At 46.7% G+C, this 17,891-nt stretch overlaps 1 long non-coding RNA gene across 1 annotated transcript; it reads right to left on the bottom strand.

Moving 5' to 3' along the window:
* Nucleotides 1-15,616: 15,616 nt before the first annotated feature.
* LOC110301060 (uncharacterized) lies at nt 15,617-17,648 on the bottom strand. The gene is made up of 3 exons (XR_002378670.1): nt 17,555-17,648; nt 16,149-16,268; nt 15,617-15,659 (listed from the first exon to the last, which is right to left on the bottom strand). It is a non-coding gene; the product is annotated as an uncharacterized LOC110301060 (long non-coding RNA).
* Nucleotides 17,649-17,891: the final 243 nt, after the last annotated feature.

The raw sequence follows: 17,891 nt of genomic DNA, 5'->3' as shown, positions 1-17,891 counted from the left end.
TAAGACACCTGGCATGGTGGTACACATCTGAAATCCCAGTACTTGGGAGGTTGAGGCAGCTGAGGGTAAATCTGAAGTGTTCTGCACCACATAAGGGGTTCCAGGCCAGCCTGTGCTCCACGGCAAGACCTGGAACTCGCTTGTTCCCTTCTTAAGCTTCTGAGATAAGACAGCTCCAGGCACATCGCTTTATTGGACAGGGAAATCTTGCCTGTTGCTGTCACTCCTGCTCCTTCACACTAAGAATCTGAATAAAGCCATAGTTCAAACGGTAAAACCAAAAATCTCAAGGGGCAAAGGACGGCTCAGCAATCGGGCGTGCATGCTGCTCTTGCAGAGGTCCAAGTTAGGTTCCCAGTGTCCACGTCCAGCAGCTTACAGTCACATGTAGCTCCAACTCCCAGAATATTAGACAACATTTTCTAGTCTATGAGGACACTCACATGCTCCTGCATACACACACACACACACACACACACACACACACCCCAAAAATAAATGATCAGCCTGGGAAAGACCATTCTTGCTGTGGTATATAGATTTGACCATGGGAACCATGGTAGAAACAGCAAATATTAAAACCTAAGCTGCTATACCTGAGCTCAAAGGCTGGGGGGGTGGGTCCTCACTGTCTGGCTGAGGAGATGCAGGGCCCTTGGGGAGAAGCCCTTCCCTGGTCTGCTCTATTCTGCACAGCAGCTTCTCTCCTCCTTACCTTTCAGCTTCATCTCTTCTCAGGTAAACTACTGAGCGCTCAGGCTAGGCTGATCCTGCTTCCTTACTGATCCTGTGTGTGTGTGTGTGTGTGTGTGTGTGTGTGTGTGTGTGTGTGTGTGGACAGGTGCAGAAGTGCATGTACCCATCTACATGCAGAGGCTGAAAGGGGACATCAGGTGCCCTACTCTATCAATATTTGCATATCCCCTTGAAACAGAGTCTCTCACTAAACCTAGAGCTAGGCTGACAGCCAGCAAGTCCGGTGATCCTCAGTCCATATAGGAATCTTCAAGTCCCTAGGCAATCTGACTGCCCCCGTGCCTTAGCATTGCTGGCACCTGAGGCCATCACATGCAGATTTGCCATTATAAGTACTGTAAGTAAAAAAGAGGGATAGCTCAGTGGCTAAGAGCACTTACTGCTCTTACAGAGAACCAGGTTCAATTCCTAGCAACTTCACGTGGGCTCTCCATAACATCCCTTCATAATTCCAGTTTTAGGTGATTCAAAGCCCTCTCTGACTTCATTAGGGACCAAGAATGTACATGCTGCTCACACACACACACGAGACATTCTTGCATGTAAATAAATGAAATTAATAACTTCTTAAATAAGTGCTTTAAGTGCCTATATTAAATCTGAGAACACAAATAAATAGCTTAATGATGCATGTTAAGTCCTTGGAAAAGCAAAAAGTATTAAAGGAGTCACATAGAAACCTACCACTTTTTAAGCTGGTTTTATAATTTTAAGGTCGTTTGTTTACTTTGTGTGTGCACTCATATGCTCAAGTATGCACACACACATGCATACGCATGTCACGGTGCATGTGGAGTTCAGAGAACAATTTGTAGAAGTCAGTTCTCTCTTTCCATTATGTAGATCCAGAAATAGAATCAAACCATCAGGCTTGGCAGTATACACCATTACCCACTGAACCAATTTGCCTGCCAAAAGTATTTTTCAAAAGTACCTTGTATGCGCAGATAATGCCAATCCTGAAAGTCATGGGTCATTATGAGTTACTGACCTGGACACTACCTAGAGGCCCCAGAGTGACAGATGCTGATGTCATTGCCCTTGGTCGCCCATACAAACTAGATGGTAAAACTATATTGCTGAAGACACCATACACATTGGCAAGAGGACACAGAAAATACAAGCTGGAACCAAGCTAGAAGCTTCCTCACCGCTGGCTAGCTTTCACGGTGTCAGAAGATGTTATCTGTGCAAGCAACAGGAGAGAAAGATCGCCAATGGTCTTACCTTAGCTGTGGTCCTTCCATGTTAAAATACCAGCCTGCCAATGAAGACATGTTCACTGGTACAGTGAGCATGGCTGGTATGGGGGAGTCAGCGGCATGGTGTTGCTATTTGGTAGTTTGGGTATTTGTTTGTTTGTTTGTTTGTTTTCTGACTGTGTTCTGATTGACTCTGAGGCCTACTCCACAGAGGGAATTCACAGCTAATGCTGTGGACCTGGTCAGAGGCCCATGGCTGGGGAGGTCATAGACACTATAAATGAACCTAGTGCCTCTGCTTTATGAAATGGGTGTTACAACACACCTACCTCCTAAATGTTTATGTTTGTTTATATACATAGGCCAGTGTTTACTTCAGCCTTAGTCAGAGACTTTTTTTTTTTACTTATGAGAAAGGGTGGTTAATGCAGAGACATATAACTGGTCAAGGAGCTAAAAATAAGTGACTGTTGAGTGCTCACCCCACAACGGGACAGCCATATTATTTCTTCCAATGAAAGAGGGCATGGAAAGTATGTAGGAGTCAGAGGATGAGGAAGAGGGCTCTGACGTGCTGTCTTCAGAGCACGGCATATCCACTGCTCCCATGAACTCATGATAGCTGCAGGTGCCTGCACAAGAGGCCAGCCTGGTCTACAGAGTGAGTTCCAGGACAGACAGGGCTATACAAAGAAACCCTGTCTCAAAAAACAGAGAGAGAGAGAGAGAGAGAGAGACCACAATGTATTATATACATGTATGAAATTATCAAAGATTAAATAACTTTTAAAATTATTTAAATTTAGATCTAAGAATGTTAATAATTACATCCCAGGTAAATGTTTCTAAACATGCTACTTATAATACAGAGATCATCAAACTGGATTAAAAATCAAGACTGAATGCTTAAAACATGCAAGAGGCAGCAAGACTAAAAGTAAAGCACTAGGGGCTGGAGAGATGGCTCACCAGTTGAGAGCACTTGCTGCTCTTACAGAGGACCTGAGTTACATCAGGAGCACAACCAACTGGAACTCCGGGGAACTCACTGCCCTCTTCTGGCTTCCAAGAGCACCTGCACACAATGCACATACCCACACACGGAGACACAGACACATAAAATAATATATTTTTGAATAATGGAAAAATAACACAATCACTTTTCAAAAGAAAGTGCTGAGGAGATGGCTTATAGAGGGTAAAATATTTGCCACACAAACATGAAAAATCTAAGATGAGGTCTGCAAATAAAACCAGACACAACTGCACAGGTCAATAATTCCAGCACAGACTAGAGAGATGGCTCAGCGGTTAAGAGCACTGACTGTTCTTCCAGAGGTCCTGAGTTCAATTCCCAGCAACCACATGGTGGCTGACAACCATCTGTAATGGGATCTGATGCCCTCTTCTGGTGTGTCTGAAGATAGCTACGGTGTACTCACATATGTAAAATAAATAAATAAATCTTTTAAAAAATAAAGATAATTCTAGCACACCTGCAACAAGATGGGAGGAGGAGACAGGTGAATCCCAGCAGCTCACACACCAGCCAGCTAGTCTGACACACACACGGTAAACAAGGGACTGTCTCACACAAGGTAGAAGAAGAAAAACAACACCTTGTGTTCTCTTACTGCTGCACAGATGCTCCACGGAACACGTGCACACCCTCTGTCTTAGTTAGGATTGTACTGCTGTGAACAGACACCATGACCAAGGCAACTCTTATAAGGACAACATTTAATTGGGGCTAGCTTATAGGTTCAGAGGTTCAGTCCATCATCAAAGCGGGAACATGGCAGCAGCCAGGCAGTGGTGCAGGAGAAGCTGAGAATTCTACATCATCAGAAGGCTGCTAGCAGAATACTGGCTCCCAGGCAGCTAGGACAAGGGCATTAAAGCCCTCACCCACAAGACCACATCTACTCCAACAAGACCGCACCTCCCAACAGTGCCACTCCCTGGTCTAAGCATATACAAGCCATCACACCCTCACAGAAGCTCTCTCTCTCTCTCTCTCTCTCTCTCTCTCTCTCTCTCTCACACACACACACACACACACACACACACACACGTAATTTTTCAGGAAAAATTAGTGAAATCTGGGAACATAGTTTGTAGACACAGCATTTTCTAGTGTGAGCAAGGTCTTAGGTTCAGATCCTGGAACCACAAAAAAAAAAAAAAAAAAAATACAGTGATCTCAAAGATGTTGAAAGAGAAAAAAAAATCTCAAAGAAGTTGAAAGAGAAAATTTTCACAGTTACAAAAAGATCAGTTACTCGAGAAAAAAAAAAGTAATACTAAATGTGTTTGTGCATGATAACAGAACATTTACATGGAAAATCCCCCTGTGATTCACTGTATTAGCAGACTAAAGCCAAAAAATATATAGCCAATAAATACATAAGATTGTTTTTAAAAATGCAATGCCTACATGTGACTTGTTTTAATCTCAACATATTAAACACAACTTTAACCCTACAAAGGATATCTTTAATTGTGTGCGCACAGGTTTGTCTATGGAAGTGCAGTGTCTGATGAGGCCTCAGATCTCCTAGACTTGAAGTTACAGATAGTCGTGAGCTACACAACACAGATGCTGGGATTTGAACTCCCGTCCTTCACAAGAGCAGCACATGCTCTTAGCCACTTAGCCATGTCTCCAGCTCCCACATGCTCTTCACCACTTAGTCATGTCTCCATCTCCCATAAGGTGCATTTTAAAACTCTGTTACTAATATTATACTTAATGTTGAAAGACTGGATGCTTTTCTCTAAAATTGAGAAAAAAGGTTTCTGTTTTCTTCTGTTTAATGTCATATAGCCGATGCAATAAGACAAGAAAAGAAAATAAATCCACTTGAAAAGGATGACAAAATTATCTTCACAGAAAAAGATGTTTATTTTTAAAAATTGCAATAAACGGGCTGGCAAGATGGCTCAGCAGGTAAGAGCACCAACTACTCTTCAAAAGATCCTGAGTTCATATCCCAACAACCACATGGTGGCTCACAACCACCCGTAATGAGATCTGACACCCTCTTCTGGTGTGTCTGAAGATAGCTACAGTGTACTTACATATAATAAATAAACAAATCTTTTTTTTAAATACAACAAATGTGAAAAAAAAAAACAGCCACACTCACTAGAACTGAAAACTGAGATTAACAGACTTGGAGCCCAAGGTTAATGTTTTAAATTGTACTTCCTCATACTAACAAATGAAAACAAAATCTAGAAAGCAATAGTTCTAAGGTTGAAGTGATAGCTCACTGGATAAGGAGCTGTAAAAAAGGAACCAAACTAAAGCCATTTTGAATAAAACTTCCATTTTGAATTGGGGTCAAATAAAGTTTAAGTTCCAAGACCTTCCAGGTAACTGACACCCTGCTTAGCAGAGAGAGGCATGTACCTGGTTGGCAAGTTAAACATGAACGCTAGGCAAGTTGCCTCACAACAGTTGAATAAACTAATCAATGGGAACAAGACATGCATATCACAAAGACTTCTTCCTAAGGAAGTCCCCTTTCCATACATCCTGACTGGTGGGAAAACATAGCAATAACTTGGCACAGATGTCTGTGGTGTTCAAGCTTAAAAGCTCTGTAACATTCTGGCTCCAGGTTCAGCTCCCAAGTCTGCTCTGCAGCCCTGACTGATCAGTGCATTGACCTTGGTGTTTGAGTCATGTTAGATCTAAACTGACCTCAAAACAGTGCCTACGATACAAGTATAAGACCAGAGATCAGATTTCTAGAACCCACATTTAAAAGCTAGGCAGGTATGGCAGCTGCTATTGGCAATCCCAACACGGAAGGCCAACAGGGGATCCCTGGGACAGGCTAGACTAACCAGAACTGACCAACCCCAGGTTCAGTGAGAGACCACATCCCAGTAAACAGCATGGAGAGGGCTGATGAGATGGCTCATTGAATAAACTCACTTGCTCCCAAGCCTGCAGACCTCAATGGAAGCTTCATGGTAGAAGAGGAGAACCAGCTGCTGCAAATAAATTGTCCTATACACTCCACACATGTCGTGACATGCATGTACATGCACACTCCACATGTGTCGTGACATGCATGTATGTACACACACTCGGGGGTGGGTGGGGAGGGGGTAAATAAATCTTAAGAATATTTAATGGAAAGCAATCAAGGAAGACATTCACATCAACTTTAAGCCTCCACATGCACATACAGGGACATAGAACTATGCATCCCACACACAAACGACAATGTAAAATAAATAACAGCAGTGGTACTAAAAAAATAACATTTCACAGAATTTGTGTAAGACATTCACGCTGAAACCTTAGAAAACACTGCTGAGAAAAATGCAGAGACTAGAGATGTGCCGCAGCCATAAAGCAAACGGCTCAATGTGAAGATGCTGCCGTTCCCCAACAATCTACATATCGATCAATGAAAAGCCTAGTCAAGGACCAGCGGGCCTCTGTCATAAATTGACATTCTGTTTCAAGGGGAAATGAAATAAGACATAGGGTACAGGGTCTTCCACGCCTTGATTTTATGACTTACAGCAAAGCCACCGTGGTGCTCACAGAGTGTGGCTTGAGGTGAGGATGAACACATAGATCAATGAAGCTGATGTGACAGAAGGCTGCTCAACACACATCGTTTGATTTCAGACAAAAGATCTGTGTAATCCAGTGGTGGGGGTGGGGAGCATTTGCAACAAATGGCGGTGGGAAACTATATCTTCCTGTAGTGAGAGAAAGGCATACTTTACATAAAATTTAACTTGAGGGGCTGGAGAGATGGCTCAGCAGCTAAGAGCACTGGCTGCTTTCCAGAGGACCCCAGTTCAATTCCCAGAACCCACAGGGTAGATTATACCTGCATTCTGGGGGTTACCATGCCCTTTTCTGACCTCTGCTGGCACCAGGCATGCATGTGGTACATAGACATACAGACAGACAAAACATGTATGTGCAAAAATAAATAAATGATTTTTCAAGCTTTAACTTGAAATGAACTATAAATGCAAGCATTAAGACCTGGTTTTGGAACTATAAAATTCTGGAAGGGAGCAGGAGTAAAATTTTTTATTACCTTAAATTATAAGAGTTTTTAGGGCACAAAAACTAAACACTGACTCTCAAGGTCACCTTTAAAACGAGGCCAAGGAACCAGGTTTACCATTCCTGCATTCAGGAAGCTAAGATGGAAGGATCTAGAATTCTAAGTAAATTTGGGCTACATGGTGAAAGGGAGGGGAAGAAAGAGACTAGGCGAGCTCTCAAGTGTGTTTAAGGAGAATTCTCCTGTCCATTTCTACACACGGGCTCTTGGAGCACCTTCATCTTCCGACCCAAGCCCTCAAGATAACCAACTCTTTCTCTCCCCCTGAGCCCCTCTGTGTGGGGTTGTATGTCTGTCTGTCTGTCTGTATGTATGTATGTATGTATGTATGTATGTATGTATTGTGAGTGTGTCTGTGCATATGTGTGTATGAGTGTGTGTGTCTGTGTGTATGTGTATTTGTGTGTGAATGTGTTAGTGAATGGGTATGGGAGTGACTGTGAGAGCATATGTGTCTCTATGTGTGTATGTGTGTTTGTGTATGAATGCATGAGTAGGTGTGTATGTGTGTATGTTCATGAGTGTGTATATGTCTAAGTGTATATGTATATGTCTGTGTGTCTGTGCATGTGTATGTATGTGAGTCTATGTGTGTATGTATTTGTCTATGTGTGTGTATCTGTGTGTGTGTTTGTGTGTTAGTGTGTCTATATGTGAGTATGTGAGTGTGTGTTTGTGTCTGTGTATGTGTGTATATATATGTGTGTGTCTGTGCATATGTATGTGTATGTCTGTATGTGTAGGTATGTGTATGTATGTATATGTGTGTACATATATGTATGTGTGAGTGTGTCTATGTGTAGGTGTGTATATGTATGTATGTATGTATGTATGTATGTATGAGTGTGTGTGTATGTGTGTACGGAGGCAGATGTGCCATGGTATGTGCAAAAGTCAAAAAACAACATGCAAGACCCACAGGGAGCTGGGACAGGACCTGGGCGGCTTAGTCTTCATCAGCCTCACACAACCTAGAGTCACAGGGAAGAGGGAGTCTCAACTGAGGAACTGCCTCCATCAGACTGGCCAGTGGGTGTGTCTAATGATTGACATGGGAAAGCCCAGTGTTAGCCCTGGGCAGGCTGGACAAGCCATAGGGAGCAAGCCAGTAAGCAGCACCCCTCCATGGCCTGTTTCACTTCCTGCCTCTAAGGTCCTGCCTTAAGTGCCTGCCCTGACTTCCCACAATGATAGCCTGAAACCTGGAAGTGTGAGATGAAATAAACCCTTCCCTCCCTAGGTTGTTTGGCCAGGGTCTATCCCTGCTACAGATAGCAAGGTAGGACAGTGCCTGACTTGCCCTCACTGATTCAGATGCTGACAGGGGCTGGACACTCTTACTACATGAGCAACTGCACGGACATGCTTCTGGGACCACCAGGACCAGCCTGGGAGATAGACAGTGAGGGAGTTTCATTCTCTTTGGCAAATGAAGAATCTAAGGCATGGGGAAGTGAGATGGGTTGCCCAAGGCCACAGGCTGGCAGAAACAAAGCTGATTCCTCACCGGTGCCTTTTCTCCATGTTTGCTGATCCACTTCTCAACCAGAGCAGCCCAGCTTGGCCCCAGTACAGAGAGATGCTGGCGGGTACCTGGCCCCTCTCACCCACGCTTGCCCTTCAATCTCCTGCCCCCTCCTCTCTGGCCTCCCTTCCTCAATAGGCAGGCCAGATAGTGCCATTGTAAGAACAGAAGATTTGAATCACACCCCTAACCCAGCTATGTGATGTTGAACAACATATTTCTCTGAACCTCTTCTCTAAAGTGGGGATCAAACAGTGCTCACCCCCAAAAAGCTAGATAAAGATCTAGCAAGTGTGGAGGTGTTATGTGCTCTGGGCATCTGCATTTTGCTATTTCTCTCTCCCTGCTGTGTGACCCCATATTGGTGTGTTCAATCCCCTATTGGTGAGAATTTCTGCCTATAGCCCAAACAAGGTCCCAAGCAAAGCAGGAGGGACCTTCATGATCCAGCAGCAGTTAGAAGAGAGACATGTGAAGCCTGTGAGGGAGAGCTACAGCTGAATGGTAGGGGCGATACACAATCTCATCCTAGACAAAAGGGAAATGGGTGGCTAAGAGTAGCCAGCACCCATGCACCAAAGGACCTGGCCCTCGGAGCGCAGACGGTGACAGTGCAGACAGTGACTTGTAGTCATCTGCCAAGGCAGGTGCCTGTGGCAGGAGGGACTCTGAGGGACTCCTATATGCCAGACCAAAGTCAAAAAGACCCAACTCTGGGTCCATAAGCAGGCTGGCATCAGACACAGGGAAAGTCTTGTGTCTCTTCACATCCTAGGCAAGGAAAGGGCACCGAAAACCTGGCATTCAGTCAATGCACAGTGGCCATTGGAGAGCAGTCATGTGACCCTTCTGAGCTTCCTTTTCCTTGGTTATGAAACTCGGTGGTTCTAAATGTCCTGCTAATGGCTGTGAACATTCAGTTTAAAGGTAAGCAGGAAAGAGGACCCTTGGTTGAACCACAAGAAACTCTGTGGTGCACCCTGCTAGCACTGGCTTTGTGACAGCTCTCACTACTACCCTATAAATAGCCAGCCTACCCCTTGTCTTCTTGTCCCACGGTCACAGAAAATGCCTTACCAACGAAGACGACAGACAGTCAGACAGACTCTCTCTCTCTCTCTCTCTCTCTCTCTCTCTCTCTCTCTCTCTCTCTCTCTCTCTCTCTCTCTCTCCAAGGTAATCTGGCAGCATGGACCTGATGAGCTTCCAATCATCCTGCAGTGCAACCTGGAGTTACCCCGAGGCTGGGCCAGAGTCCTCCATCATAATGGGAGGGACCATGGTGTTCAATTCTCAGCAGTGTCTACACCTGTCCGCTTCCTGTTGGTATCGTGCGATCAGCCATGGTGGGACTATTTACACCACAGAAATTGGCAAGCAGAACAAATCAGGGTCCCACTGCTTGAGCTAACAATCCAAATCTCCTTCCAGTGGCCGGGAAGTGAGCAGCTGGCTTCAGCAGATTGCCCGGCAAACCCAGCATCCGTCTGCTTTCCAGGGACTCACCCCTAATTAATATGGATGCACACCTGGCCAGCAGCAGGCCACAACCCGAATAGCAGTGCTCAGGCACATGAGTGTAGCCACACATCCTCTATCTAGTGTATTCCCGGACATGGTCAGAGAAGGAAGGGAGACAGACCCCTGCTCTCATCAATTACAGGAACAAGTTCTGAGCCCCTTCTGACCTGAGTGGTACCAACAGCCTTCCCCTGCACCCCTGCTCGGCCACCTCAGCCACATTAAAATCAAAGGGGAAGTTGGCAGACCTCCAGCATCTCAAGGCTGCGACTGCAGGGCACCACCATGCAGGCCCTAAACACTGTAACTAGGACATGCCCATCCCCAGACTTTCCCTCTATACATGTTGTGTTTTGGGGCATATTTCCCACTGAGACTAAGGGCCTGATGTCCCCTGAAGCTAGTCCACATGACACTGTGTCCTCTGCCCTCTTACACATCCTATAACCTAGATGACCTCTCTACTGAGGCCAGGTGAGGGAATGTCTGGGAGAGGATAGGAAGAGCTACTCTGGGGAGAGGGTCTGGGCCAAGCCATTGCCCTGCCCTGCATGCTGTGCCCCCTCTAAGTGGTTCTGTTTGATGTTGTTGCTGTCTTCCAAATCACACACTCAGGTACCTCACTCTGCCTCCCAATGTAATGTGTAGAAGTTTCCAGTCTAAGACTTGAGAGTATGACCTTGAATATCCTAGAGAGTTATTGAGGAAAAAAAATCAGCCACATGTTTTAAAAGTCATTCAGATGGCCCTACAAAGATTGGTATCGTTTTTAAAAAGTCTTAGGAGGCATGTTGGGCAAGTCTTTAACGCTAACACTTGGGAGGTAGAGGCAAGTGGACCTCTGTGAATGTAAGGACAGCCTGGTCTACATAGCAAGTTCTAGGCCTGCAAGGGCTATATAATGAGACTCAAGACCAAAACAAAAAATGGCGGGGGAGGGGGCAGTGTTTACCATCTAGCCCAGGCCAACCTCAAACTGTCTAGATGCCCAGGCTGGCCTTGAATCCTAATCCTCCTATCCCAGCCTCCTAAGCTCTGGTATTACAGGCATCCAACACCATGCCCAGCTGGCTTGGTTTCACTGCCTGTTGTTGTGATAAAATACCCTGACAAAATGTATTGGCCTCCCAATTCCAGGTTGCAGACCATCACTGTGGGGGGAGTTAAGGTGGTGAAAACTTAAGCTAAGAGGGACATTACACGTCACATCCAAAGCAGAGAGCAAAGCATGCATACCAGTGCTCAGCTCCATTTCTCTACTCGTGCAATCCAGGAGCCCCAGCAGAGGGAATGCCGCTGCCCACAGTGGACAGATCTTCCCACTAATCAAGACCATTTCAGACAGACAGGTCAACTTAATGTAGGCAATCTCTCATTGAGACCCCCTTCTAGGTAATTCTAGTGTGACAAGATGACAAACCACTGTATCAGCTAACTGGTCTCTTTATGAAAAGCAGGAGTGTGGGCCCCCATGACAAACTCTGAGGGAGGATGATGTGAAACAGGGCAAGAGACACCAAGCACAGCCAAGAAGGTCTTACTAAGCAGGCCATCTTCACAGTCCTAAGAGTCAGTTGCACCAGCAGATCAGGGGCATTTCAGCACTGCAGTGGTTTGAATAGAAATGGCCCCCCATAAGTTCATATAGTTGAATGACTGGCAAATAGGAAGTAGTGCTACCTGACAGGGATTAGGAGATGTGGCCTTGTTGGAGGAAGCATGTCGCTTGGGATGGGCTTTGGGTGAAACAGTGATTCAGGACACTTATTAAAAGTCCACCAAGCTAATCATGGAGTCGTGCCTAAAACCAAAGCCTCCCTTGCCAACAAGCCAAGAGTACCTCCACAGTCAAACTACTCTTCTCAAATGTATGCAGGATTCTGTGAGGCCTTGGGTGGGGGGCTCTCCGCCCTCCCTTCCTCCCCAGGGAAGGGCTTCCAACCAAGGTCCCTGTATTAGTCACAGTTCTCACTGCTTTGACAAAGTGCCAGATGAAAGCAGCCTAAGGAAGGGGTTGATGGCGGCTCCTAGTTTCAGGTCTAGCCGTCACAGCAGGGAAACACATTACTGATGCCACTGTGGCGGTGTCAGGTTCAGCTGTACCCTCAGTCAGGAAGCAGAAAGGTGAATGCAGCAACGAAGGCTGGGAGTCAGCTTGCTCCCCTTTTCATCATCCTGGGACCCCACTTTTTCCCTCTCCAGTTAAACCTCGGGAAACACTGCCCTACCCTCACCCCAGACACAACCTAGAGGTGTGTCTCCCAGAAGACGCTAAATCCAGTCAAGTTAGGCAGTGTACAGGAATAATGAAAGCATCAAGCAGCTCTTGGCCAGCGTCATGGCTGGGCCCCAGGTCCTCACCAAGGGAAGCCACTGTGGGGGTGGAGCTTGGCTCTGGCCGGGTCAGTGGCTCCTCTCCTTGTGTTAATGCAATGCTGTAAGGGAGGATCATGAACCAGAGAGTACTACAGTGACTCTGAGACAGGCTAGCCCACAGTACCAGCCTCTCAAATGAGTTTAGCTGAGGAAGGTACAGGTGCGCCCACCCCATGCCAGAGGGGCCTGTGGCATGAGACAGTCTCCCCTCAGAAATATGAAGTACAAATGTAGGTGTAAACTGACATTCACTCATTCTGTACAAAGTCCTAGAGAATGTCAACACTGGAAGTGTTTCTTCAGTTCCTTTACTGGTGGACAAGCGATTTTTAAAATACCCATGCAAAGAGAAAAATAGTGTTTGGTTTTCAATGTGGCCCTTACCCTTCATCAAAATATGATATGGTTGCTTATCATAATATATATATATTTATATAAAGCAAATATATAGAATATATTTATATAATATAAATATATATTATATTTATATTTTATATAATATATAAATATAATGTTATATATTATAATACAATATATAAATATAATGTTATATATTATTATATAATATATTTTATATATTATATTTTATATATTAGAAAGAGAGAGAACTGCTGGGTTGGCAAAAGGGCTATCTTAGTCAGGGTTTCTATTCCTGCACAAACATCATGACAAAGAAGCAAGTTGGGGAGGAAAGGGTTTATTCGGCTTACACTTCCATACTGCTGTTCATCACCAAAGGAAGTCAGGACTGGAACTCAAGCAGGTCAGAAAGCAGGAGCTGATGCAGAGGCCATGGAGGGATGTTCTTTACTGGCTTGCTTCCTCTGGCTTGCTCAGCCTGCTCTCTTATAGAACCCAAGACTACCAGCCCAGAGATGGTCCCACCCACAAGGGGCCTTTCCCCCTTGATCACTAATTGAGAAAATGCCTTACAGTTGGATCTCATGGAGGCATTTCCTCAACTGAAGCTCCTTTCTCTGTGATAACTTCAGCTGTGTCAAGTTGACACAAAACCAGCCAGTACACACACATATACAGACATGCATGCATATACATGGGCATACACACACATACACATGCATACATACACATGCATACACACACATACACCGGCATGCATACATATACACAGGCATGCACACTCACACACAGGCATGCACACACATACATCGGCGTGCACATACTATTGATAATTTTAATGGCAGTAAAATAAGTGTTATACATAAGTGTTAAACCCATGCCACCATGGGTTTAAATATTTTTAAGATCTTTCTTCCTTTACTTGGAATTGAAGAATTTGGGCAGTAATAGACTGCAAAGAATAGAGGAACCAGAAACATTCCCAGAGCAAAGGACTTCAGTCAGCCTCAACACCCTTCTTATCCCTCCCTGAGTCCTCTGCCCTCTAGAAAGAGAGAAACATAAGCCTGCGTTGCCCTCTAGTGGCTATGATGATAATTACAGCCAACACCTTTGTCTCAGTATCTTCTACAGGTGGAGGCACCAGACCCTGAGAATCCAAGGCTCTGCCCACAGCTGGAGTTGAGGCTGGACAGTATGGCCAACGGCCAAACCACATCCCACCACTGACAGGGTGTCAGAATCAGATCTCCTGAATGCATAGCTAAGCTGATAGTGATTACATATCATGGTCAAAGTCCTCACTGATTCCTAGAATCAGATAAAACCAGGCACGGTCACACAAGCCTATATAATTCCAGCACTAGGAAAGTAGAGGCAGGAAGATCAGAAGTTCAAGGTTATCTTCAAGTACGTAGTGAGTTAGAGGCCTCCTGGGCTATATGAAACTCTTTATACAGGGGTAAGATCACTTCTATCCTCAATAAGAGCCCCCACCCGCCACAGACACACACCCGACTTCTCCTTTGGACCTAAGAAATTCGGTGTCAGTCCCAGAACAGGAAAAGTTACTTCCTTGAAATATCAGATCTGGAGGAAGCCAGAGATGGCAGATGGCATGCAAGCCTGGAACTGGGGAGGGAGGTGGCTCCTCACAGTTCCATCAGGTCTGCAAGTCGAGGCAGTGTGGGGCAGTCCCTCTCCAGTGAAGGCAGCCGGGCCTCCCCTCCACCATTCTTACTTCAGAAGCTAGCTGAACCAGTGTGTCCCTCCCCCAGCCCCCAAGGCAGGAGTGCATTAGCAGCCTGCAGGCTGTCAGGAGCAGTTGCAGATGCCCCATTTATATTCCTAAGTAGAGGACTTGTTAATATGGAGCCTGCCTCTGGGGAAATGGGAATGTGCGGGGTGAGAGATGACAAATCACAGCCCAGCAGCCAGGCTGAGAGCACTAATACCTATTTACATCTTACTCATTAGCCCTCACTGGCCAGCGAGCCTTGGCTACCATGGGGCTAAGGGCTGGCCTCCAGGAGCCCCTTTTGGCTCTGAGAAACTCAGGCACTGGTGGTAGGTGGCAGGGTGACCTCTTCTGCCAGCAGGTCACTAAAAGGCCCATGCAACAGATAACCAAAGTCCCAGCTCAGCCCCACAAAATAGACAAGAGTGAGTCCCAAACCAGACCCTATTCCTTGGGACACAACTCATGCCTCCCCCCACCCCGCACCCCCGCCTCCGAATCTCAGATGAAAGAATTAAAGGTCGGAACACCTCCAGTTCGTTTTGGCCACACCTAGCCTCCATATGGAAAGGATCTGTCAGCCATTGGACAATGACAGTGGCAAGAGACCCCACTCCCCTACCCACACCCCTAAGCTCACCCACAACCACACAGCACAGCCTGCAGGCAGGGCAGGCCCTGGGCTGGGCTGCCTGGACAGTACTTCCTCGCGTGTCTAGAGCCTGGTCCCCACAGAGCAAGTGTGCAGCTTGAGTAATGGCGGGCACAGATCCACCCGAATCCTGATAAGGGAGAATAATAACTTGTCAAAGATATATATGATATGTGTTTGCTTTCCCGACGGAATATCTATGGGGCTAATTCATCAAGCCGGCGGGCTGGCTGGAGACCCAGGGAGGAAAGCCAGGAGGGAGAAGCACGTGATCGCTAGTACCCCACTGGAAAGCTGGGAACCCGGGCAGCCTGCATGGGCCACTGGAAGCTCACCAGGGCCCTGGCAAGCCCTGAAATTGACTATCCTGGGATTCACCTGACGGTGTCCGGTGTCCGTGTGAAGCTCCCGGTTTGGGGACCTGGAAGGTGAGAAGATAGAGTGACCCCCTTCCTGGAAGAGACTCAGCCAGACCTCTGTCTCCTCCCACTGCCTTGGCCCTTCCCCCTGTACTCTGAAAGACAGCGTGACAGGAGTACATTCCAAGAATGCTAGAGTGAAGGAAAAAAGAAAAGTAAAAAGCGAAAAAGCACTTGACTCACAGAGGATCCCACCTGCTGCCGACCCACAGCGGGAGGGGCTTTCTGTCTGTTCCTTAGTGATGCCTGATAGACAGCTCCCCCAACCCAGTCTCTGCCTTCCTCCTTTTTGTCACAGTAATAAAAATAACCGAACTGATACGTATCATTACAGCACCCCACACACTCATCTCAGAGGGATTTACCTGTCCTTGAGCACCCAGAGCCAGGGACCCATCTGCGGGCAGGAACGCCAACACCCAGCACCCAGGGAACTGCCCCTGGAATTTTGACCCTCAGCTTGCCCTGCCCAGCCCCCAGCCCCCACACACCTGATCATCTGTCTAGTCTGTTTCTCCCCAGTTACTCCAGCGTTCCAGAGCGACAGTCGCCATTCCTTCAACACGGGGTAAAGGCCCTGTCAGACACCAGGCGTTGGCACTGTGTGCATACTAGAAAGCAGAGACGAAAGGCCACCATTACTGGGCTCATGGAACGTGGAGAGACTTCCCCAGGTACCATCAGCTCACCCCTGCCCTGCCTCCCTGAGGCCCAGCAATTGAAGGGTTAACGCCTGACACAGTTCAGAAGGTCTCTAGGACCCTGACCAGCTCGTGCTGAGGTTTCCATCCTATTAGTCAAAGCTGATACCATTCTGTTGTTAAATATTTTGACTCTCACCCTGGTAGCACATCTGTAAGCCCATCCTATGGGAATTCTGTGAGCATTACTCTGTAAAAAATTCTGTTGGCTCTCTCCCCCCCTCCCTCCTCTCTTTCTTGTTTTATTCTTTTCTTTCCTTCTTCCTTTTTTCTCTCCCTCCTGCCTCCCTCCTCCCTCTTCCCCCTCTCTCCTCCCAGTCTTGCTTCATTCTTTTCTTTCCCTTTTTTCTTCCTTCTTTCTCTCCCTCCTCCCTCTTCCCTCCTCCTCTTGTTTCATTCTTTTCTTTCCTTCTCTCCCTTCTTTCTTTCCCTCCTGCCTTCCTCCTTCCCTTCCCTTCTCTCTTTCTCTCCTTTCTTCTTTTCTTCCTCCCTCCATTTCTCTCTTCCATCTTTTCTCCCCCTCCTTCCTTTCTTTCTCTTTGAGGCCTCAGGTCTCCCTCACAACACGCATCCTCTCTCAGCCCTGGATCTAGCCGTAGATCTGAGAGAGCATTGGCAAGTGGTCTCAGGGTGCAACTCGTCATCCTGGCAGAAGCTGGTAACTCCTGTACCCCAAGGGCTGGGAAACATGGAGGTCTGACCCAAGGGTACCAGCCTGCCTCCCTGTACATGCCCCTCTTTCCTAGTGGTCACTGGAAGCCTATTCTAGCATGCACAGATGCCAGGTCTGGGGCTGAAGGGTGCTCGCCTGCCTCCCTTCTGGGTGTGAAGAAGGGGAGAGGAAAGGAGGGCTGTGCCCCACTAGGGCAGCCTGGAGCTGGAAGCAATTAACTTGGCATTTTCAAACAAGGGCAGAGGAAGCAGGAGGCATGGGACTGAGTCAGCACATTGGAGAGGCAGGCGCCAGGCGGCTGGCTCAGCTCGTTAGCAGGACAGGCTGAGCCAAGGAGATACAAGGTCAGGGAGAAGGGGATGAGAGCCCCCAGACACAGATGAGGTGGGGATTGAGTTGGGGAACTGACTTCAGACCCCTCCCTATCTCCACCCTAGAGACTCCAGAAGGCCACTGTCTAAGACGAGGGCTCACCCAAACAGAGGCACCCACCCACCCACCAACCAACAGACATCAAACTCACTTCTCTGCCAAGTCCTAGCCTCTTAGGAAGCTATGCCAAGGCCCTTTGACAAACACAGGGATGGGGAGGAGGTTAGAGGACGAGAGAGTGCTGAGCGTCTCTGAAAAGAAAACAGTCTGTTAGTGCCGACATTTAAAATAAGGTACGTAGAGTTGGGGATGTAGCACAGTTGGCAGAGAGCTAACCCAGCATGCACAAAGCCCCACTTTCAACCCCAGCCCCCCATAAGCAGATGGGAGGGCACACATAATCCCAGAACTTCCAAGGTTCATTAAGATCAAATGTTTACTGTTAAAAAAAAAAAAAAAAGATCAAATGTTTAAGGTCATCCTCAGCT

The sequence above is a fragment of the Mus caroli genome, unplaced genomic scaffold, assembly GCF_978045245.1.
Source record: "Mus caroli unplaced genomic scaffold, Mus_caroli_1 scaffold_11, whole genome shotgun sequence".
Lineage (NCBI taxonomy): Eukaryota > Metazoa > Chordata > Mammalia > Rodentia > Muridae > Mus > Mus caroli.
Note: the sequence above shows the minus strand (reverse complement) of the source record. Positions and strands in the feature narration are given on the sequence as shown.